The sequence below is a fragment of the Micropterus salmoides genome, unplaced genomic scaffold, assembly GCF_014851395.1.
Source record: "Micropterus salmoides isolate LMB-PRFRI ecotype aquatic unplaced genomic scaffold, ASM1485139v1 Ms_hic_scaffold_1, whole genome shotgun sequence".
NCBI lineage: Eukaryota > Metazoa > Chordata > Actinopteri > Centrarchiformes > Centrarchidae > Micropterus > Micropterus salmoides.
Window position 1 is genome coordinate 3422286 of NW_024040040.1, and position 24568 is coordinate 3446853.

Here is a 24568-nt window from a genome sequence, read left to right on the forward strand (position 1 = left end):
TCCACAGAGTTGATGTGTTCTGTGAAGGCTTGCACTTCCTGGCTTTTGATTTTGACCCAGGTGTCATCCACATGCCAGTCAGTCAGAACTGAAGAAGTCCTTTGGATAAGGGACGAAACGTCTTCCAGTAGCTTCAACCAAGTCCAGTTGCCCTTCATTTTAACCTTCGTTGGATATCAAGAAGAAGGAACACGAGAAGCTTGAGAAATACCAAGGGCTGAAAGAGGAGCTAGAAAAGATGTGGAAAGTAGAGCAACAGTGTTGCCAGTGGTGATCGGAGCACTCGGCTGTGACCCCCAACCTGGGAGAGTGGCTACAGCAGATTCCAGGTAAAACATCAGAGGTCTCTGTCCAGAAAAGTGCAGTCCTAGGAACAGCTAAGATACTGCACAGAACCCTCAAACTCCCAGGCCTCTGGTAGAGGACCCGAGCTTGAGGATGACACATACCAGAACACACAATTTTTCTGAACTCACATAAACTACACATAAACACAATCCCATGTTTCTGTTTAAGACTGTGGATCAGCTGATAAAACCAACCCCTCCTTGTGCTTCAGCTGGAAGTAATGATGACTGTGAATTGTTTTTATCTTATTTTACCAATAAGGTGGTGTCAATCAGAGCCTCTATTACCTCGCGGCCTCTTACTCAGAGGTTCCTCACCAGCAACAAGAGAGTTTTAACCAGTTTTATCCCATCGACTTGTCTGAGCTTTTAAAAACAGTATCACAAATGAGAGTGTCCTCCAGCCCACTTGATGTAATACCTACAAAGTTTTTACTGAAAGTAATGGATTCTGTTGGGCCCCATTTGATCTCTGTTTTCAACAGCTCCCTATCTACTGGTTGTGTCCCTGATTATTTTAAAACGGCTTGCGTGAACCCACTTTTAAAGAAACCTGGTTTAGATCCCTCCCTCCCACATAATTTTAGACCAATTTCAAAACTGCCTTTTATTGCAAAGATTCTAGAAAGAATTGTGTCCAAACAGCTGCTCACTGTACTGGAAAATAACAAAATATTTGAAAAGTTTCAGTCTGGTTTTAGGAAGTACCACAGCACTGAGACTGCCCTGCTTAAAGTCACCAATGACCTTTTAATGTCTGCTGATGAAGGCATGTGCTCAGTCCTGGTACTCCTGGACCTTAGCGCTGCTTTTGACACCATTGATCACAACATCATGTTAGACAGACTGAGGCACTGGGTGGGGATCTCTGGTACTGGCCTAGAATGGTTTTCATCCTACCTGTCAAATAGGAAGTTTTGCGTGTCTGTAAACAACTCCTCATTCTGTCCGGTTAAATATGGTGTGCCTCAGGGGTCGGTCTTATGACCCATTTTGTTTTACTTGTATCTGCTTCCCCTTGGACATATTATCCATAAACATGGCATTTCTTTTCATATTTATGCTGATGACACACAAATATACTTGCCCGTCAGATCCACAGACCCTGGAATGCTGAGCTCACTTAACAACTGCCTTTGTGAAATTAAAAAATGGATGTCAAATAATCCTCCAGCTGAACTCAGACAAAGCAGAAATATGACCACATTACTCTATTTTAGCTTCATTACACTGGCTCCCAGTATGTTTTAGAATTGACTTTAAAATTCTATTGATCACTTTTAAAGCTCTTCATGGCCTCTCGCCTTGTTATATTTCTGAACTTTTAGTCCCATACACACCAGCACGTACCTTGAGATCCTCGGGCAGAGGTCTGTTGTCTATTCCAGAGTCTCGACTGAAAACTAAAGGGGACAGAGCGTTTGCTGTCAGGGCCCCGAGGCTCTGGAACAGCCTGCCCGAGGAAATCAGGTCGGCTGAGTCAGTGAACTCAGTGCTGATTTTAATCAACTCAGAAGTCCCTTCTTAAAACATACTTTTATATGAGAGCCTTTCCCGATCTTATTTGACTTTATTATATCCCTTTTATTTTATTCTATTTTACTAATTTTATATTTATCTTAAACGTGTATTTTAGTCTTTTCAATGTTTTCATGCTTTTATCTTGTATTGTTTTTGTATTATTGTCTTTTGGGTATTCTTGTCTTTACACTTGTTAAAGCACTTTGTAACTTGTTTTTGAAAAGTGCTCTACAAATAAAGATTATTATTATTACCACCCCGCAAGGGGTGTGAGGGGGATTTTTTTATTTTTAAATATATATATTTATATTATTAGATATTTAATGGAAGCAAGCCAACTGATCTGCCACTTAACATCATAATAAGCAAAACCCAACACAACGGTAGCCTAATATCGGTTCACACACAGGTATATTGCTGTGGTAAGAGATGCACAGATGACATTTTTCCGATTTTCTTTCTTTCTAGGATCTGTTACTGACAGCGTACACAAACATTTTTGTAACTGTTTATTGGAAAAATCTAGGATTCCCATCAGTCCCAGTATAAATGTTGGCTGTTCTCACTGGTTTAAATTGTACGGTCATAATGAAACACTGATTATAAAATAACATTTTCACTGGAAGGAGCTGAAAATAAATTGCACACCACTTTAATTCTACTTAATTTTCCAATTTACTGTAGTTTGATTAAACAAAAATAATCTGCTCACCTTGGTTTTCCCCATCAGACACACAAGCACCTGTCTCTCTCTGTCTGCTCTGACTTTATCTGTCAGCAGTTTTATTTAAAATAGCTAATTTTAGCCTGTGTGTGTGTGTGTGTGTGTGTGTGTGTGTGTGTGTGTGTGTGACTTGAGGTTACTGTCTGTGCACACATGTGACACATGCCGTGCAGTGTGTTTGTAATGTTCAATGTGAAGTTTGCCGACCTGCCGAGAATTGCATGCACCTCCAAATACTGCTTTTAAACACTATAATATTCTTTGTGGGGTTCATCAATGGTGATAAAATATTCGAAGTACATATTTTATGAACATTTAGAGCGTTTAATATTTTAATACACTTAGTAGCAGTACCATTCCTTGAGATTTTGTAAATATATGTGGTGATAACGTTTGATCAAGGAGCACAGCAAAGTGTCTGAAAAGGACCTAAAGAGGTGGATGCATAATCCAGCAGAACAGATTTTGTAGGCTACTACCTGCCGAGATTTGCATCCATTTCTTTTCTCAGCAGTGTAAGCAATTCTCGGCAGGCAGGCAGAATTCGGCATAACATCGGCAGAAAACTGGATATTTGACACAGCTCGGTCATGGGTCGGTGCCGAGTAGGCAGTGAAAATAAACGGCCTATTTCAGTCCCCAGTCCAATAAACTGTTAAACAAGCTGCCAAATAAGCTCGGTAATGTTAGGTAGTAACAGAGTGGGCTCATGGAAAAATAATCGGTTATCATAACTTTTTGTCATGATTAATTTATGAATGACTCAGCATCATCTGTATTAAAGACAAAGCCATGCAGCCTGCTTAACATTACTTGAGCTCCATAACTACTGACGGATTTGAACTGGTTTTCTGCCACCGGGCTCCTGTGAAGGGAAGCAGACAGAGGACCAAACCACCGTGAGGCAAGAGAGGGGGACTCAAAATGTTTCTAAACTTAAAAAGCACTTCAATTGCCCTGTTTGCGTTTGTATTGTTTTACTATTTACACAGTTGTCTTAAGCATATATCATTATATTATTTGATGGTTTTGTTTTCCACGTATGTATCAAATCTAAAAATGGATAATTCTGTTAACACATTCAGATGGTCTACATCTCAGAAATTGGCCCCTGAATTTAATAAAGATTTCCTCTCTAAATCACTGAGGCTGTGGGGCTGTATAAATGTATAAGTTCAACCTACTCAGAGTTAACTCAGGGTTATCAAGCAAACTCAGGGTAACAAACTCTGACCAACTACACTGGAGTTAAACAGAACTATGACGGTGGATAAGATGTTGGTTAGTTGAGTTGGTGTTAATTGGAGTTGGTTTGCGTTCGCATAAAAGGGGCGTGTTCGGCTGTGCAGGCAGAGTTTTCTCAAACTGCGCATGCTCCATATTTTCCCCTGAAATGTGTAGCTTGATGGTGTCAGGATATGAGCAGTTTAAAGGCACGTTAACGGCTAAATCTAACACCGTGGCGGCCAACAAAGCCAAGGAGGCTTGTTATACCAAGCCTGCATGGAAGTAGCCATGTAGTAGTATTTTATTATCCAAAACTGGCTTCACTGCTCTCCATTCAAATCAGCGGGGTGGCTTTGTCCAGTAATATACTGTTTATGGTGGTGACTTGTGTGGACTGTGGAATGGTTTTAAGAGGTTTTTTATGCAGCAGTTGTTTAAACTCCAAATGTGTGGTCGATTTCTCAAGACAGAGCTGATTTAAAAATTGTCTACGACGTTTTCGGAGATGTGAGGTCATGCCTGCTAAGGGGTCCAATCTTCATCAAGTCCGCAGCTGTTCCAATTGCTGAATGACTGACTGCGTGCTCCCGTTCCTGGAAGTTTGTACTCCTGAGCCGAACTTGCCAAGTCAGAGCTTTAAAGTACAGAAGTCCGGACTTGGTATTGAGAAACAGCCAGTGTTCTTATAGTAGGCTGATTCTCTATTATGTATTTTATGGACTATTCTTTTATGTGTAATATGATTAAGATGTAAAGTTACACTGCTTATTATGTTCATTGCAATGGAAGAATTGAGCCAAAAAAGTCTATTCTATGAGAGAATCTTCACTTTGCAAGGCAGCAACATACCACACACACCTCTGCCGTGTATTATGCATGCAGTGAAAAGTTATATTTGACTCTGCCATAGGATTTAGCAGTGAGGAAATGAGTTTAGCCCGCAATCACTATATTATCATGCACCTTACAGACTTGGCCGTGGATTAGGCATCTTCAAAAGAAAACACCAGAGTTAATAATTAATTATGTGAAAACATTGAGGATAATTCAGTTATAGCCTACAGATGGGCTACATCTCAGAAACTGTCCGGTTATTTAATTAAAATCTCCTCTCTAAAATCACAGAGGCTGCAGGGCTAGCTGAACGTAATGCTGCTGAAGAATAATTTCATTTTAGCTGCAGTGGAACAAGTCATGATGAAATCTAAAAATATTTAATGAAGCGGTGGTAATAATATCCAACCTCTCAACATTAACACTGAGTACAGATGTGGTGTTTAGTCCAAGTGCAGGGTAACCTCGAGTTAACCACGAACAAAACCTGCTCGGAGCAGTTTAGAGATGCAGTGTAAATCACCATGGCAACAGACCTCGGGTAACACCTATGCACCTTTCGTAGTACGGGTTAATCAGAAGTTACACCCGATGTCACAAAGTTACTCCTGAAGTTACCTGGATAAGCCAGTTACCTCGCTTTGTAGTACAGGCCACAGGCAATACAAAAGATAACACAGGAGAAGGGCCAGTGTGCACAGGAGGAACAATTACAGCCACCACCAACTCTTTCAGTGGACATATGGGCATGTCAGTGTTGTTTAGGGACAGACTGGAAAACATGTGGACCTGTCCTTTAATCCTAATCTGGCTCTAACCTTCATCATCATTCTAGGAGAACATGGACATTAGAAGGACAACTGGTCAGACTGGATTTAATGAGGACAAACATCAGCAGTGAGCAACATGAGGAGGGAGACATGAACATTTAGCTCTGATTGGCCAACACTGTTTAATACTGACTGATACTTACTGTCTGTCAGACACATGTCCTCTCTTAAAATCAACGAAATCATCCATTGACCGGTCACTCTTGAAGGACATGCAGCTGGGCTCAGGTCCAGGTCCAGGTCCAGGTCCAGCAGAGTCTGGTCCCTGCTGCTGCTCTGGGCTTCAACACAACACACACAGAGCTTTGAGAGTGAATAATGATGGTGGAGTGATTTGAGTCCTGGACAGTTAGAGATCCTCATCTCACCTCTGAGCTTTGGTCTGGCTGTCATGTTCCCCACACAGAGTGCTTTTAGAGGGAGGGACTCCCTCCTCTCTGTCCTCACACTGACTCATGCTGCTCAACTCACATCCACTTTCACCTGGAGAGGAAACACAAATCATTCATCTGCACATCAACTCAAATCCTCCTTTCCATCATTCTCCTGGAAAAAGATCAGCTGCTCCTCCACTGATTGGCTGCTAGTTTCTGTTTCATATCAGTGGCAGCTGAATGCAGTCAGACAGCAGCGTGAGGCAGAGGAAGCTGCCATCAGCTGCTGGACTTCTACTATCAGTCCACTAGATGGAGGCATGAAGCTGCAGCACACACACCATGCAACTTTACATTCACTCACACAAAGATATGAAACATGAAGCAAACTCTAAAAAAGCGCTACAGGAACTGTATGAGGTCATCAGGAGTCACATGATATAACAACCAGATGGTGTTTTTATTGGAGCTGGTGATTTTAATCAAACAGACCTCCAAACTATTTCATATAAACTCCACCAACATGTCCACACCCTCACCAGGAGAAGTAATACCCTGGATGATGTTTATAACATTTCTTATAACAGCATAGATGTTTGGAGAGTCATTCAGACCACCACAGTATAATTTCATATCACATGTATGGAAGTATGGTGTGAGAGGAAAACCAGAAGAATCAGAATCAGCTTTATTGCCAGGTATGTGTACACATACGAGGAATTTGACTCTGGATTGTACATTGCTCATCTTTGACTAAGTCTTTGCATGTCTGGACAAAGACTGTAGTGGACTATTCTCCAGGCCATGTTTGGTGTGGAGTTGCATTGTGACCTCGTCACATGGAGTTATATATGACCAACTGTAAAAAGGGTTGGTTTAGCTTTGTTCAGTGCAGATCCTGGGGTGCACTTCTGTTATCCTCTTGGTCTGACAACACAAGTGAATAAACAGCCTGATCTAAAACTGCACTTGTGGTCTGATTGAGAATTCAAAAGAGACAAGAATGTTCCTCTTCAGGTTTGACAGGAAATGTTGTGTTTGACTTTACGCTGGTGGAGACGACGGTTTGAAAAGAACAATGCAGTTTGTTTTCTGACAGTTGAAGAAAGGAAATAAACAGCCGTTCATCAGACTGTTTGATTCCAGTAAATCAATAATCCAACAACATGCAGAGAGTTCTCACATGAGTTCTCCAAACTCTCTAATGAAATAAGAAGTGAACAAGTACTACAAACATTAGACAGCAAGAAACAAACCCTGAAGGGACTAAAGACAAACTTGGTGTAAACTATCAAACAAAGCAACTTACAGTTTCTTCAAAGCGATGTGATGAAGAACACTCTTGAAATCAGCAGAGAAAAGATGAGCTGTTTCCTGGAATGGAAAGAAGGGCTGGAACAGGAGAACATTTTCACAATCAGTTGAGCTGGAGGATCCAAGAAAACTCTCCTAAACAGTGGTGCTGACGTAACCATGTGTGTGCTGGTGTTGATGGGACTGAGGGCATGACAAACTGACATTAGAGCATTAAAGAGTTTTGCTGTATCATCTGTTCTGCAACAAGAAATTCCTTTATCCTTGACCATTTTTTGAATAGTGTCCCGACCCCCCTGTATGTTTTCTTTTTTCCTTTGCGTGAGTGAGGGATGCGTAGTGTGTTTCTGTTCTGTGTTTTTTTGTGTCTCTCTCTAGTGTCTCTCCTACAGCCGGACTTTGCGTTACCACTGGCAAACCCTCACCAGTGAAAGTACATCACTGTCTCCGTCCCCTGACTCCCAGTCTTTTCTCTAATAAAACTCTCCTGTTTTTGGGTCCTACAGAAAGCCTGACAGAGTGGCTATAGTCCAGTCAGAAGTTTTAGATGGAGGCTGGTTGTTGTTGAAGAGTCTTTTGATAAGGGTTGATGGAAACTTTGAAAGAGCTCGTCTTAATTCTGTTCTCATAGGAAGGCCTGATGTGGCATGATTGAGGTGTGGCCCTGCTCCTGAAACTCTGCTCAGATAGCGCCATTAAATGGAAATGGTAAATGTTAATCAGGATGCTCGTGTAATGTCAGATTAATTCATTCATTCAGAAAACCACAGATGTAAAGACCTTAAGTTCATTCTCTGCTAGCTTTTGTTCCACAAGTTTTTAGTTCTTGAAATTGTTTTTAGCAATGCTAGCAACAAGGCTCATGACACCAAACAACACTGAAAAATAAGATCATGAAGCCACAATTTTAACTTTTTTAGATGTAAAGAAAGCGACAACACGAGTCAGCTCTGCACTGAACAGAAGGGCTTCCTGTTTCCTGTCTGTGCAGTGGATGAAATATGAACCAGACCAAGAGTCAACAACCACGCTAGCATTAGCTCATAGCAGTGATGCACAAATATTCGGTTTTCACTGGCTTGCCCTGCCCAGCCTCTCTCTGTACCACATGTGATTATCAGTATACTGTAGGGGAGGGGTAGAGCAAGGGGAGACTGTCCCATCAGTCTGTGACATCGATCTATCGTACGGATAAAACAATAAGCGAAACAATACTTCCAGAGCTCCAGAGCCCAAAACATTGTGTTTGAGGCAGCCCTACTAAACACAACGTACAGCAGAGGCTGATGGTAATGTCATAGTCTTGCAAGTATTTGGTCAAAAACCAAACCTGACAATACAAACCAGGGAAAACATTATGATCTTTGCTTCCTAGAGGGTCTAACATCACAACCCGAATGTTCCTAAATTTGTCTCAGGGAAAAGAAACAGCTCGTGTGTTTTGCACAGAGAATAAAAAGGAAATCATAAATATGGTCCTAGAAAACTACGCCATAACATTACAGCAAATACAAAGAAAAATAATAGAAAACAATGACATATTTCAAAATATTGATAGGGTAAGCTTATCAACACTGGACCGTGCGCAGAAATCATCTCAGGATGAAGCAGGTCTACAGGGTGCCATTTGAACGCAATTCAGAGTCAAAGAATTGCGATATAATTATGTGAAAGTGAGTCCCACAATTGATGCATACTCTCAACACTGAATACAGTAAATTATACATATTTCATTGTAATCACAATGATTGTGCTTCACAATAGTGACCACTCCATGTCTATTTCTGATATTGTCATGTGTGTTTCAGAGAGTCCTTGAGCTAGAGGTGGCTGCAGTGGAGCACCAGTTCATCTTCATTGATGAGGTTGGGTTCAAGCTCACAAAAGACCAAAGAGGGGAAGAATGTCATCGGCCAGCGTGCCATTGTTGAAGTCCCTGGCCAGCGCGGAGTGAACATCACAATGTGTGCAGCGATTATCCATCACCATGCTGCCCTTGGCCCCTACAACACCGCCCATCTGATCACATTCCTGGACACCCTACACAACACACTCATCAGATCAGGTAGACGGCCCAGAGCAGCTCAGGTACGTTGTCATTTGGGACAACGTAAGTTTCCACAGGGCTGCTCTGGTTCGAACTGGTTCACTGCCCACCCACGCTTTTTAGTTGTTTATCTCCCTCCATATTCTCCATTCCTCGATCCTATTGAGGGATTTTTTCTGCCTGGAGATGGAAAGTGTATGACCAAATCCACAAAGGCGTATACCTCTTCTCCAAGCTATGGAGGATGCATGTGGAGATATAGCAGCTGATGCTTTTCATGGCTGGAATCGCCATGCTAGGCGATATTTCCCCCGCTGCTTGGCCAGGGAAAACATTGCTTGTGATGTGGATGAGGTGCTGTGGCCAGACCGCAACAGAAGAGAGGATGCAGCATAGTTTGTTTTTAGGTTTACTGTAACTGTGTACAGTGAATTCTTCTGTTGTTTTGTATGTGCAACTTTGTGTTGGTTGGGAATGGGATGTACACTGTGTACACTGTTTTTGTGGGACAAATAAAATATATTTGTTACCGTGTATGTGTGTGTTCTGAGTATAAAAACAATATTCTCAAATATTTTACAACTTGTACACACATGTATGTACTGTTTGTAGTAAGTGTAACACTGAACAAAAAAAAATGCCTAAGTCATTATGATGAATGGAGTGTTTTCCATTCATCATAGTGTTTTACATTGAGCACATCAGTGTTCAGCTGGTTCTTATGAATGTCTATTCATATGATGGTTTGTGTGTCATTTGAAAACAAAATACCTTTTTGAGAAGAAATAACATTGTTTTGAATGTAAAGTTTCATTTTGCAGGAGAATTGTGTGTGTTTTTTTATTTGTGTGTAGAGTTCTGAGAATATGAAGCATTCTATCAGAAAATGTGTGTAAACAATCGAGAAAAACTGTAAAATCTAAGTTGTTTCCTGCTGCTGATTCAGATTGAATTACAAATGAAATCCTTTTGGCCAAAAAGTCACAGATCATAGAATAATTACTGAACAAATTCATGAATATTCAGATCTACAAACAATAAATAAGAGACTTTCTTCATTAAAGGTGTGCCATGTTACCTGTCAGGTTGTCACGTCTCAAGTCTCCTATTTGGTCTTAGTTATGTTAACAGGCTGTGTTAATTGTACGTCTGAACCACCAAAGACCCACAAACAACTTCTCATTCAACTCTTCTTTCAGTAGAAATATTCAGAAATTACTCTTGGAACTACTGATGCTTTACATGGATTAACAGTGCTTTGTTATTGGACAGAGTTGCTGCGTCTTCTCATTGTTCAGGAAAAATAAGAGTAGGAAGCATCCTACCCAGCTACTCCACTTCTAACCAAAAAATAGCCTCATAGAGCTGATGGGAGTTTTTTTTTTCACTTTAAAGTTCTGTGTTTTATTTTGAAGGCCAAACACTCAAGAAGGAAGTCTTGATGTTTTATAGTTTTTTTTATAGACAAAATAGCATTCAAAACTCTCTTAGGGGAAGAATATATATATATATCTCCCAATAAGTACAATCCAATCACTGTGTGTGTAAATGAAAGCAGGAGTCCTACGAACAACACATTTCTACTCTACAGCAGCTGGCAGCAGAGACCTGAAAACTGGTTTTCCTGCATTCCACCACTAATGACAAGGTTTGTTGGCACCACTTCAGTTTCGACTTTAGTTGTTGTTTTTACAGTGACAGCGACTCAAAGGAAACAAGCAAACATTCAAAATGGCTCCTCTCCTGCTGAGCTACTCTTTAATATTCTGAACAGAAAACTCAGAGACTAAATCTCTCAACTCTCTACTAAAAACATTTTAAATTCTTGCAAGAGAATGCTGCATTAACAACTTTGAGATTTACTGTCTTTTGTCTTTGAAATGTAAACATTTCTTATTACGTACATAGAATTATTAAATTTACTTCCAAAATAAGTGTCAGATTTCCCATCTAAGGTCTTTTTTTTCTCTCAAAACTCTGAACACAAATCCACAAATTCCCCAAACATCCTATTTTCAGGTCAAAATGAAGCTTTACACTCAAAACCATTCAATCTTACTGAAAAAACAAACTTTGCCCTCAGACATGACACACAAGCCCTCAGAAACACACACACTACACAGTCTGACACATTGGTGAGATCAATTCAAAACAATACTACAGAAACCTTTTCACATGAGGAACACAACAAAAGAAATAACCAATGTAAACATGTGACCATTTTTTATTCCTCAGTGTACTGAACAGTTCAACCTACCAAACAACTAATTATTGTGCCCCAGCGTCCTGTCGTCTGGGACAGGCCAGAGATTCTCATCCTCCACCTCCCTCAACCCCTCCTCCTGCTCCCTATACCTCTGCCTTCCTCCTGCTCTGCCTCTACCACTTCCTCATCTTCCTCCTATCCCATCTCCTCCTCCAACTCCTACTGTTCCTCCTCCTCCTCCTCCTCCTCTATCGTGTCCTACACCTCTTCCTTCAGATTTCTCTGGATCCATTGTTCTAAAACTGAATGAACTGACTCTGGACCTTCTTTCTTTCTATTGAAGCTTCTGATTGGTGTGTTATCAATTTGGACTGTGTGTTACCACCTGGGTTTGCTGTAAGCTAACTGAGCTCAACCTGTGCTGATTGAGTGAAATGAAGGGATTTGTGTGTAGAATTTAGAGAAATGGGTGTGCTTTTTGAAAAAAAGTTATGGTTTTGAAATTTCAGTTCAAAAGCCTAGTTATAGTGTTTAAGCAATGGAGAAAAAACTGTAAACCAAAAAACAAAGCTTTTTGAAAAGAAGACAAACTGCTTAGCTGAGTTTATCTTGAGTGAACCACAGAAATGCTTCAAATTAATATTAAGAAATATTGACGGCCCCCGCGGCCCTTCACAATAGATGCATGGAATCCTGACTGCATGAACACAAGGACGGCAAATACTGCCAGAAAAGCTAAACAGAAGAAATTTCACCCAGTGTGAGACGGGAGTTGTTGATGAGAGGTTGAAGCAGTGTTTGTGCACCAGAGGAAAGTGGACGCCATCTTGATAAGTCCTATAAACACTATAGGAGACACCATTGACTAAATGAATGAGGTTGGCAAAGAAACAAAAGTGTTTAACGTCACATAAGCTGCGTAACAAGTTGTTCTTATTATTGTGGCTAAATTTCACTGCCTGTCCTAAAGCCACTCCTCTTTATATGGACAGTGAGACAATCACAGAGGAAAAAATGAGCCAAACTAATTTAAATCTTCAAAGAGCCTGGATTGCCATTACAAAAAACAACATGAGACTCACTCAGCTTGTTCCTGTGGATGTCCGTCAGATCAGCAGCTTGATGGCGTCTCGTCCAAGTCCGTCTGTAAAAACAGAGACCTGCTCATTAATATCACGGTTACTCCGCCAATAATCAGCCCTGTAAACTGAAGCTGCTGTCTCTCCATCAGAACTGGTTTTATCAAAGTATGCAGTCTGACTGGTCTGCACATTATGCCACTGGTGCTGGAAAGCAGCCTGCATCACTCTTTCACAACCCGGCAGAAAATCTTTCACTTTTCATTTACAGCTTATTAAACTTGGCTGCTATTTGTTTTACATGTCAGACGGTGAATTCATTAAACAAAATGTCGCCTGTGAAACTGATCTTGGCTTTTACGCAGCAGCTGTTATTTATTCAGGAAACATACTTTTTGAGAAGCACAGGGAGAAAGTAAGAATGGGTGGATTAAACACAGGTTTCTCTCTAATATGTAGACTTACTCTACTTAGTTCAATAGGCTGGTCCTGAGTGATCTTATCAATACCATCATGTAGATAAGAGTTGAATATTTGTGTTAAACAAAAATAAGTAAACTATAGATGATCAACATGCAGAGCAAAGTGCATTCCCTACCTGATGCACAGCGATGAACCAATTATTATTCCAAAGAGAGACTTAAGCAGCATAAACTTGTGAAGATCTCTGGCCTGCACACATTGAACAATATTAAAACACAAAGAACTGTACTGTTAACTTTTACTTTTCTTGGTGGTATTTCTACTTCAGTAAAGGATATGGGGTTTTATACCCCACCATAGTCAGTTCTTAAGAAAGAGATACAGGGCTTTGCTCACTTTTATTTTGAAAATCAGCAAAGAAGTGGCACAAAGTCAGGTGTAGGCTAGCATGTTAACTTTTTCTGTTGCCTACCACATCCGAAAGAATAAGATACAATCTGAGTTAGTTAACCACCAGAGGCTGTGGGCTCTTCTCATGTCCCTATTTTGTACCTCCTCGACCCTCTGTCTTCCTTCCCGTGACCCGAAAATCGTTCTCAGTGCACCATCTGGAAGGACGGCTCAATTCCTAAAATGCACCTGAAGGAGCGAGGATGTTTGCCAGAGCTATACTCGAGCCAGGGATGGTACTGGCACTGAAATTCAGCCCGGGAGGGAGAGGCCTTTTATACGTGCACACTTTTCGGTGGGCGGGCATAAATATTTTTTTGCAGCTCATTTCCCCATCAATGAGCTGCAGAGGAGATTCCTGTGCTTCTCATTCAGGGGAATCCATTTAACACATTCCCTGATGACTATAACCTTTGAAATAGCCGTCGGGGAATGTGCCATTGGATTCCTCGGAATCTCTTCATAACAACTTTGCTGAAGAGGATAATACAAACTCACAAAAGAAGAAAAAAATGTTGTTGAGAGCCAGAGTCAAACACACAGATGTGCCCTACCAACTGAGCTAACCAGTAACACAGACATTTACTCTGAAATTATCTTAAAGAAACGCACCCCTGTATTCAGCTATGGTTTGTTATCTCGACATCAAAACATAATTTTCCCGTTATAATGGGAAAATGGAGTAAAAAAAAAAATTAATGTATGGCCTCTTAGAGCTTCCGTAACAGTGAGAAGAATGATCAAATTATTAAAATGCAGTAATTATTTTGGTAAAAACATTCTGTCCATATTTCAATGTAAACAAGTATCTACAGCTGAACTGGACATTGATGTCTGAACACAGATTTTGGCCCCAAATAAAAATCTTAACTCAAGGTCCACACTGGATGGATTAGGAACAGTTAGATGTGTTTAAAAGTGAGTAAGTCGACCTTGAGTAAAGATTTGTTGATGTCAGACTTCTGTTTCAAAGGTTTCATCACATTAACAACAAGTATGAGTTCTCAAGAACTACAGCTGACACGAGGTTTCAACAGCCTGCTGATGGCTGAGACTCATGGGAGATGTAGTCATTAAAAGAACTTTTGTTTTCTTGTTGTAAAAGATGTTTTATAGAAATAGTTAGAAGCTTCGCCCAATAATAAACCTATTGAATCTAATTTTTAAAAAAGATTCAAAGAGTTAATTTAATTATGGCATCTATAGATCAACATTTTCTCATAATACCATTAATCTTAGCTGTTTCCACATCTCAATATTTCTGTTCACTCTCTTCGTCCATGATAAAGTTATAAAGTGCAGCTTGTTGCTGTTGCCTTCTAGTGCTAATCTTAATCCAATCACACACCTTAAATCTTAGTTGTAGTGAATGGAGTTTGATGTGTTGAGCTGCACGGAGCCACAAAACCTAACCAAAGCCAGAAACGGAGAAATACTTTCAATTGAAAGTGCATTTTCTGTTACATCAAATATATATAAAATGGTAAAGAGGAATATTAAAAATTAAAAAATTAAGATGACTTAAATTATGAAAACAATTTTTGTATTTTTGACTCTGCATCTGTTTTTATGTGTTTGATTTAGTTATGAAACTCAGCAGCTCCCTCTAGTGGCCAAACTCCAACACTGCAGCTGGCTTCTCATGACAAAACGACTCACCTGATAATATTTCACAAACCTGTGCACACATCACACAGCTACTTCTAACTCTGATCAACAACAAGAACCTAAGATTCACTGTCAAAATTGGAATTGTATGAATTGAGAAACTAAAAACAAGCCAAAAACACTGATAAACATATTGACTGATGAGGAAGAATCACTGCGCTAATGATCATTTTGTTCAATACTGTGATCAGGATTATTTGTGTTGATTGGAAGGAAAAAACAAGAGATCATAAATATATTTCATTTTAGAGAATTTAAACTCCAGCAATCATACTAATATATATTCATCTGTCAATCATTTACATATGTCGCCCAGTTACATAAGTATTAATTGAAGATTAATTAGAGGTTGAGAAAATGTGCATCTACTAAAACTAAATTTGAATGTTTCAAAGCCTATAGATATTTGTCTCCATATTTAATTTGCGCAAACTCAAATATTAGAAGTAAACAAAGAAATTAAAGACATCTGCCAATTAGTTTTTAAACTTTGAAACTAGAAACTGACAATTTGAAACTAAATGTTATAACAGCTCTGTACATGTAGAAAGAGTAGAATTTAAACCTGCAGCACATCTCAAATTTCGCAGGTCGACCTATTATTTTTGAATACATTTGAAGATTGTTTCCGAGTTATGTACTTTTGAATTCACATTTCATGACTTAAAAAAACACCTTCTGTAACTCACAATCACATCATGTTGACTGCAAATATGATCATGTTTCTAAATTTTCTTTAGAAATATTGATTTAGTTTTTTTTTTTTTTTACTTTATCACAGTTGACTGACTATCCCATATTATAGAATCTACATGTGAAAACTTCGACTTATTCTTCTCAAGTTGAATTTCTATCGTAAATTCTATTTTTACTTCTATTTTCCTAAATTTTACTCAAAGTAGATATTTTGACTTTGACTGATACATTGAGTTTCAAAATTCTGACTAGAATTTTTCTAATGTTTTACTTATTGTCCCTTTTTTTTACTTTTAATTTTATTAAATTTTATTAAAGAAATTAAAACAGTTTTAGCATCCTGATCTGATCAGCTGACTGAAAAAGCATCACATTATGCTTTTTAGGATTTTTTATATGAACAACTTCCAACAGGCTTTTACAAAACATGACATGCGTTCATTACAACATGACTGATACAAACACTGGTAAAATGCAAGAATTAAAATATAAAACTTTCTGTTGCTGGCCTCTGTCTGGTGCACACAATGATGATGCAGTGAATAGTGAATATTCTCTCTGACCAATCAGCAGCCTGCTGTGTTTTAGTATCCCTCAGCTTGCTTGAAACCTCAACAGGTGATACGAAAAAAAAGTACCTGGTAGCAGATACAGGTCCAACATTTCTACAATGGAAAACCAAACAAAGGCGAGTCGAGCTGGTACCGTGCAGTGGAAATGGGGCTTCAGTCAGAACTAGCAGACAGGCTCTTCATTTGACATCTACATATAAAGATTGTGATCCTGTACAGACTCAACTGATCTGTTACCCAACAGGTGCAGACTCTCCCTCCTGCAGAGAACACAGAGACACTGAGTCACCAGGCCACAAGAACCTGAACCCAAATCCAGGATAAAGAGGTTCGGTGAATGTGGTGTTGAAGGTGTGGAGGTGGATCAGTGTGTCAGAGGAGACTCTGAAGAAGGACAGAGAGCCAGCAGGACAGTCCACATACACTGCTACTCTACCAGAGGAGGAGGAGGAGGAGGAGGAGGAGGAGGGGCAGGTGATGGATGTTCCTGTGTTATTGTACCAGATATAGTAACCATCATCAGTAACAGCGACTGGTCAGACCATCTCTACACAGCAGCTGAGAATAGTAGTCAAACCTGTCTGGATGATCAGGATACGACTGATCCTCCTCCACACATGTCGCCTTCCTGTTGTTGTCAGACAGTTTGATCTTTCTGTGTACTGTGTTTGTGTCGACTGTGAGTTCACAGGAATCTGATGGAGAGAATACAGCTGCAGTTATTGATCTATCATCTGTTTATTGATTGACACTTTGATGATGACAGAGCTTTGAATGACGCTACATTCACACTGCTAAGTTTTAGTTTAAAACAGACTTTAAAAAATAAAACAATCTCTGTTCATACCAGCATGTGCACAGCCTATAGGTGCAAATGTAGCAAAAGGTCTGTATTTTAAAATGTATAAGTGTAGTAGTAGTGTGGATGTAGCCTGAGTAAAATCAGTCTGAAGATGGTTGAATGTGTGCTGTTTTGTTTTTTAAGAATCACATGAAAAACAAACTTACACTTCCTCAGACCTGGTTTCAACCATCGGACTCCACCAGGATCTACCCTGAAAGGAGGAGGGGTGGGGGAGGAGGAGGGGTCAGTACATCCTCTTTCAGCATCATACATGGACATTACATTCCTCTCATACACATGTACACAATATCTGCAATGTTAGAGAACATTTTGAAGTGATAAACTAGTGAGAAAGGACTGAACCGTTTGCCACACTGTGTCACGGTTTGGCTTTTCCACGCCCTCAGTCCTTGTTTCTCCTCTGTTTTCCCTTTTCCCTGTGTACACTGTGTATTGTATGTAATTCACCATAACAGAAGTAAGATACCTCTCATGTCTCATACCCACCCAATTACTTAAAATAAAGGCAACAGAACATTTGACTGTAGAATGGTTTGCAAACAATTATTCAAAATTTGGTTCATTATCAACAGTTATGCATCAAAATAGGAGTGAAGTGAAGGTTTGTTTTTATTTTATTTTTTATCTTCTAATCTTTGTATATTAAGGTTGCTTTTTTCTTATTTTCTGTTCTGTAAAGTGTCTTTGAGGACTGTGTAAAGCACTATATAAACATAATGTATTATCCATCCATCGTCAACCGCTTATCCTGCGTACAGGGTCGCTGGAGCCAATCCCAGCTGACAGGGTCACATAGACGAACAACCACTCACACCTAAGGACAATTTAGGGTCACCAATTAACCTAGACTGCATGTCTTTGGACGGTGGGAGAAAGCCGGAGCACCTGGAGAGAACCCACATGCAAACTCCACACAGAAAGGCCGGGGCAACCGGGGTTTGAACCCACGACCTTCTTGCTGCGAGGCGACAATGCTAACCACCGTGCTGGAGGAGAGTGAAACATGTTTTGCAGTGAAAAAGTAGCTGCCTGCTCGTGGATGTCAGTCGGCCGACTCCTCCAGATATTTGGCGTGCTAGATATCTGGCTGGAGTCGGCGACGTGTCTGAAATGTGTCCGGGAGCCGTTTTGATGAGTCATTGAGTAGTTCACACATAAAGCTACACGCTGCAACATTATCCTCACTTTGATCACGTTACAAGACCAGTAACAGCTCCATGGGTTGCAGTTATTGATGACAGTTTGAGATATATGCATATTAGCAAGTTATGGCATAAGAGAGAAAAGGCTTATTAGCCAATGGTAACTTACATGGTGATAAACCTCCTTTATTCGTCATGGTTGGTGATTGATTTTTTTTTTTTTTTATTGTAGAAAACACTTAATGGCTTATTTCAACAACCCAAAACATAAAACGGTGTTGAAACAGTATCAGATTACAAAAAAGCCAAAAGAAAACAAACCAAAAGAAAGATGATAATTGTGAGTCTTATTAAAGTATCATAATGTTTGTCTGTATTGCAGGATCTTGCTAAATGTGGTTTATGGATTTTATCGTTTGAGTTTGAGAACGTGCGCCGCTTTAAATGTTGCCGCCGCAAGGAATTGTTGGACGGCATTCTCTCCTTTCCTTTCGTAAAGGATGGTCAGGTGTACCCTATGCTAAATGAGATATGAAAGGAAGCATTGAGGCTCCTTTCCTTAGCTTTTAGAGAATTCAACCAGCTCTTATTATGGCTGCCACTGAAACACTTCCGGTTCACTTCACTCAGTGAGGAACCTTCTTGAGCCCAATCTCAATGACCCCCCTAAGCCCTGAACCCTCACAGACTTTACTGATGTCACTTGGAAAGTGATTGAGTTTAAGAGGCTGCAAGGGCTCAAAATGCTGTAAACAGGAACGGGACAGCCCTTTGCCACTTTATCACGTTACCCTGACGACGCTGAAACACATTGCACACTTTATTTTATGTTTTTGGCTTACTTTTAAGTCCTGCAGGCTCTCGCCCTCCAGAGTGGAGCACAGGTATTGTCAATCATCAATACACTATTATTGGTCAAATAGCATCATTAAGCAAAAATTAAAATAAGTCTTAAGTTATGAAAACTTAACAATTCTGACATCAGCGTAGGTGTTGATCAGTTTTCTTCTTCTCCAATAACGCCGATTTGCCGTGATATTTCTCTTGCTTCCGGGCTTCCCACGGTAACCCTCGTGTTTCACGTCATACCGCTATGAACTGTGGGCAATTCCCTCAGCCAAAGTCTGCAGAAATGCAGACTTACGAAAAGGGTCTAAAAAGGGCTCAAAATATCCGCGAGAGACCCTCGCGTACTTGACGATTTTTGACAGTGGGACAGCCCTAAAGGCCCATTTATACTCCTGCGTAGGGTCTACGTGTGTACCTACGCCGTAGGCTACGCACATAGCCATGCATTTATACTTGTGCGTAGGTGTGTCCGTCATTCTGCAATTACACCCCCAAATGCTAGTCGGCAGTAGCACTACAGCGTCCACTGTGTTGACTTTGCTGGCCGAGCAGGCTAACTTCCGGTTTAGCGCTCCGCTAATGTAAATGGATATAAAATTGTAAACGTGCGGCTGGTGTAGCCTTTTCAATTGTTACTGACAGAATCACATTCTGATAGTGAAACGAGTCATTTCGCTTGGGTTGCGACGGTCAAATATATTGACACATATGAGCGGGGTTCTTCCTGTCGGCTCGGAGGCATTGCGAGGCTACCCACCCGAACAATCACAGAGCTTACGGTCCGCGTCGACTCGACGTGTAGTTACATTTTTGAGGAGGTGCACGTCAGGTGACGGCGTAGCCTCTGCGCACCCTACACCATCACCTACGCAGTTGATTTGACGCAGAAGTATAAATTGCCCTATTTTCGAAACGCCGTTTTATTTTGAAAGCGTAACCGGACATTGCATATTTATTGTTGCTAGCTTTACCGGACGTTACATATTTGTAATTGCTAAGCGTTGCTAACTTGACCGCGGAGCCTAACACATCTAAAAATTATGCTAAAGGGGTAACCAGGGCGTTAAAAAGCGATGCCACGTTGAACTCCCTTTGTAGTACAGGCCAAAGAAGTGGAGCACAACATTGGCCTCTACTACAGAAGGAGTTCAACCTACTCAGAGTTAACTCAGGGTTATCAAGCAAACTCTGTGTTGACAAATTCTGACCGCCTACAATGGATTTACACTGTTCTACAATGGTGAATAAGATGTTGGTTAGTTGAGTCGGTGTTAACTTAATTGGAGTTGGTGTGCGTTAGTATAAAAGGGGCGAGTTAGGCCATGCAGAATTTTTTCACAATGACGCATGCTCTGTATTTTCCCCCAGAAGAATGCACTTTGATTTTGAGAGGAAACGAGGAGTTTAAACACAAGTTAATAGTTAAATCTAATACCGTGGTGGATGACAAAGCCTGGGAAGCTAGTTGGCATCATATTGAGTAAATTTCTCAATTTTGTATTTTATGGACTTATTTTTTATGTGTAATATGATTAAGATTTAGGTTAAAAGGTACAACTGAATATTTTATCCATTGCAATTAAAATGGAGCCAGGGTAGACGGAAAAAGAATTTCTAAGATTAATGTGGTAGCCCAACGAAGGTTAAAATCAAGGGCAACTGGACTTGGTTGAAGATACTGGAAGACGTTTCGTCCCTCATCCAAAGCACTTCTTCAGTTCTGACTGACTGGCAGGGAAACTCAGCTATTTAACCTCAGTGGGGTCGTTATCCCGGGTCATCGATACCGCTGGTTCGTTAGTGTTCCTTGTTGCTGTGACGACAGTCGTTACAGTGAAGATACCAACGATGGTCGTTCAGTCTTGGCCACAGGTAGTCTTAACGACTGTTCTTTGTGTTAGAGAATGTTAGTTTTGTAGTGGGACAACAGTGTGGATTTGTGCATTTTATATTAAATAAATTTGGAGCTACTCCAAATACCTCTTTTCCTCTCCCAGAGAGGAGCAGGGGGGTTAAAGATCAACTTCAACAGACTGCTGAAGAGACCCCAACAGAAGGGGGGTCGAAAGTTACTTTCTCTAAGTGCTATCCCTGACCATAAAACTGGCACCTTTTTGATTCCGAAGCTGATAACGCGGTGCCTGACTGTTAAACTGACAAAAGGGACACTAACCAGCGATTAGCATTTCTCTGAACAGCCTATCAAAACTGCCCCCCCATACACGTAACCGTGGCAACTGACATTGCTCTGTGTTTCATTACCCCATCAAAGGGACACCCCCTTTTATGCCTAAGTGTGACATAATCCAGGACAGCCGAACTTTAAACAAACAAAGACTGCAGTCTCCAAAGACCCAATGCATAACTGCTATCTATTGTTGATATTAGCGCTGAAAAGAATCTAATTAAGTTACTTTTGCAGTGTTTTTATTTTCAGCAAGATTAAGGACACTCCTTCATTTAATGTGTAACTAATGCTTGTTCACAATACTTTCTCACATTCCTTTAGAAATGATAAAGAAATGTCATACTATACTCTATTAATTATCCAGCTTGAATTTAAGGCTGAATTCCCCAGTTCCTAAGGAAAGATTAATCTAAGCTTTCCTCATGTAACCTGAGCTCCCCCAAGTGGACGAAATAAGTATTACATACCATCGTCGGAAATGTGTTAATGTATAGGTCACCCACTTATCCTGACCAATAATGTGACAATTGTTTTCCTGTTACCAAATGCTTAACTTAGAACGGTACAACTGTTTGACCAGTGAGGTTTGATTGTGGAAAATATTTGACGCTTATTATTGGACGCTTCGGCACGGTCCGGCGTGCCTCTCCAGGCAACGCCCTAAGAGTTCGACCAGCGCAACGAAGCCTTTGTTTCGCTTGAAGCTACATAAGCGAAGTGCCGCGACATCGATCGTTTTATTTTTTCCCCTCTCTTTTGTTAAAGTTATCAGTCCGTTAAGTTAGACTGGACTAATTCAGGAACGACCAAGTTCCCTTTTAAGCTTGTTCGTCGAGCCAACTTCACCGAGGTCAGACCAAGCCACGTGGTCTCGCCAGCGACAATAAAGGAAACCTGAAAACAGCCGAATTGCCAGACACGGAGAACCCCGGAGAATCCCTAGCAAAAAGCCAGGATCGGGCAGCTAGCGTGGGACCCGTGCAACAGGCCAAAGCAGGCCGTCGACAAGCAGTAAGACCCAACAAACATTCTTTGATCAGGGATGTCCCATAATGTTAATATTTTCTTTTAACTCCTAAACTCATAGCTTACTTTCATTAGTTGTCCTCTGCCGTATGAGTCAAATGCTTCCCACAATCGAACCTCCATTTCTCATTGTTCAGCCATTGTTTATTGTCATGATGTATTTAACCACCCTTTTATATCGCTTTAGTTAGTTAATAAATTCACTGTAATCAAGGAACTGTGTGTGTTGACTATCTCCACGTCCCTGCCAAGAGAATTGACCCTTTAGATATGAGACTGACTGATTTAAGATAATTTAGTGATTATTAACCAACTGATCACTAGTAATAATTGTATAATTATTAAAAGCTACCTAGAGTTCCTAGAGTCTAGGATAATAACAACTCCAATGGTGCCCCGAAACGAGAGATTTGATATTTTCTGAAATATTAAAATTCATAACTGGGTATTAATTCTCATAAATGTATTAAAATTCATAGCTAAGTTTTAGCCATGCTACAGTTTCATACATACTCTTGTGTATATACTCATTCACACCTCAAATTAACAGTTTCCATTTTTTATTTTTTTTAATCAGCAATCCGCCCATTCCAAGCAGCCGGGGTTTGAACAGGTACTGTACTGGTGGGTTAATGAATCCTAACCTGAGAGTTTCCAGTGTACAGTTTGGACTTTTCAGTCCAGCAGACAGCAGCTTCACTCCTGAATCCTGCAGGTTGTTGTTACTCAGGTCCAGCTCTCTCAGACAAGAGGACTGGGAGCTGAGAACTGAGGACAGAGCTTCACAGCTTCTCTCTGAGAGGTTACAGCCACTCAGTCTGAGGAAGAAGACATAGTTGAATTAAAGCAGGAAATCAAGACTGAATCATCCACTTTCACCTGGAGAGGAAACACAAATCATTCATCTGCACATCAACTCAAATCCTCCTTTCCATCATTCCTCCTGGAAAAAGATCAGCTGCTCCTCCACTGATTGGCTGCTAGTTTCTGTTTCATATCAGTGGCAGCTGAATGCAGTCAGACAGCAGCGTGAGGCAGAGGAAGCTGCCATCAGCTTCTAGACTTCTACTATCAGTCCACTAGATGGAGGCATGAAGCTGCAGCCCAGCACACCATGCATGGAGGAGCGGCTACCTTCTATGGGGACAATTTGACTATGGGTGCTTTCACACTTGTAGTTAAGTTCATTTGGTCTGGACAAAGTGAAGAAATCATACTGTTGGCGCACATTTAAGTTGTTTTGCACACGTGTTTCAGGCGTGCTGTTTCCTTTGGCTTAAAATAATAAAATAAAATAATAAACTTTCAAAAGTCTGAACTTAACGTCGGATATGCCAATCCATTTATTAACATAACAAAAAATAAAACATTTATTCAATAATAACTTAACTCAAGTCAGTCTCCATAATTACACGCCGTGCCTCACGGTCAAAAACCATGCACCTCGCAGTGCGCCACACCTGCACTAATTACCCAATGTCTTAAGTAGACTTGTGGCTGCACACAGCGCCAACCCATGGCTATACACAGAATGGCTCCAACACATACCTTGTTGCATTTTAGTCCTGGTCCGTTTCATGCTACATTCACTGGACAGCAAACTCTAAAAATGCACTACAGAACTGTACGTGGTCATCAGGAGTCACATGAAAAATAACCTGACCACATGGAGTCCTATATTTGAACACTATAAAAAGTGTTGGTTTGCTTTGTTTACTGCAGATCCTGGGGCAAACTTCTGTTATCCTCTTGGTCTGGCAGTGAACAAATAGCCAGAACTAAGAATCCACTTGTGGCCTGATCGAGGATCCAAACGAGAAATAAATCTTTCCTATCACGTTTGACAGGAAATGTCAGCATACTGTTGTGTCTGACTTTACGTTGGTGGAGTCAAAGGTTTGAAAAGCATTCTGTAGTACATGTATGTATGTAGTTTGTTTTGTGACAGCTAAACACATGAGTTCTCAAACTGTCTAATGAAATAAGAAGTGAAAAACTACCACAAACATCAGACAACAAGAAACAAACTCTGAACGGACTAAAGACAATCTTGGTGTTAAACTATCAAACAAAGAAACTTACAGTTTCTCCAACGCGTCCAAAGTGTTGATGAAGCAGACTCTCACACGACACCAGCAGCGAAAAGGCTTCGACACAGGTGAGCTGTTTCCTGGAATGGAAGTGGA

General features: G+C 40.5%; 1 pseudogene; it reads right to left on the reverse strand.

Annotated features, from left to right (window-relative positions):
• LOC119888687 overlaps positions 1-23432 on the reverse strand; it is a 35023-nt pseudogene extending 11591 nt beyond the window's left edge.
• Between the last annotated feature and the right edge of the window lie 1136 nt (positions 23433-24568).